The following is a 921-nucleotide window of genomic DNA, read 5'->3' on the forward strand; positions in this document are numbered from 1 at the left end:
TGGCAGCAAGACTCAACATAAGAAGAAGACGCCAAGCAAAAACCCCCCGACCCCACGGTCTGTGTCTTAGCCTCCCCCGCGCCTAAGAGGTGATCACGGCTGATGATGCTCGATGGAGTGTACGCCTTCCTTCCCAATCATTAGGCATCTTATGGCACTAGGGGCACGGACGGGCATCCACGAGGCACTCTTCCACAGTGTATTCTAGCAAATGCTTAGCGAATAAATGCTTTTATTCTACAAGATATGTCATATTATAGGAGAGGCCTCAAGATCTTGAGACATTTGGCACCTCTCTCACGACAACACTTCAGAGACGAGAGGAGGAGCCGCCGAAGCTCCGCCCCGCAGATTTCCAGCAGCCACTCACGGGGCGGAAGAGATGGACTTTGAATTAAAAGGAGCTCGGTGATTGGTTGACGCTAATATAAGGGATATCTGATTTATGCCGCTGGCTCTGACAGTTGTTTTATATTTGTGTACAAAATTAGCATGGGTTAATAACAGTGTTGATAATAAAAAAAATAACTCAGGACTGCAATAATCGCCTGTGAGAAACTTGTTTCGGTAAAAATGTCATCCTAATAACGCTTGGCAATGCCATAAAGCGAGAGGAAATCAGTTCAAGCACTATAAAAAAACACTAATTGGCAGACGCTTGCTTGTCATCTCCACCGCTCAGCCCGCGACAAACTTTCTAACTTCTAATTCTTGTCGAGTCCGGCGGAGCTGCTGCTGCTGCTGCTACTGCTGCTGCTACTGCTGCTGCTGCTGCTGCTGCTCCTGCTACGTTGTTGAGCCTCAGCGACGGCCTGCTCCTCCACGACAGTTTCATGCCAGTCCATCACGGGTCTACCTGTAATGTCAACAGTGCCAGTTCCCCCAGTCCACATCAAACGGTCATGATACACTGTCCCACAC

The 921-nt window shown here is 48.9% G+C and overlaps 1 protein-coding gene across 10 annotated transcripts in view; it reads right to left on the bottom strand.

Moving 5' to 3' along the window:
* Positions 1-146, bottom strand: part of nab (NGFI-A-binding protein homolog) — a 698,726-nt gene extending 698,580 nt beyond the window's left edge. For 4 of the 10 annotated variants that reach the window (XM_067093720.1, XM_067093708.1, XM_067093688.1 and 1 more), the window contains exon 1: positions 1-42. This exon is cut by the window's left edge and continues 249 nt beyond it. The gene's annotated coding sequence lies outside the window, so the exon portion shown is untranslated. The other 6 variants (XM_067093707.1, XM_067093703.1, XM_067093689.1 and 3 more) reach the window with 4 other exon arrangements.
* Positions 147-921: the final 775 nt, after the last annotated feature.

This window comes from Macrobrachium rosenbergii, chromosome 50 (genome assembly GCF_040412425.1).
Source record: "Macrobrachium rosenbergii isolate ZJJX-2024 chromosome 50, ASM4041242v1, whole genome shotgun sequence".
NCBI classification, from domain to species: Eukaryota; Metazoa; Arthropoda; class Malacostraca; order Decapoda; family Palaemonidae; genus Macrobrachium; species Macrobrachium rosenbergii.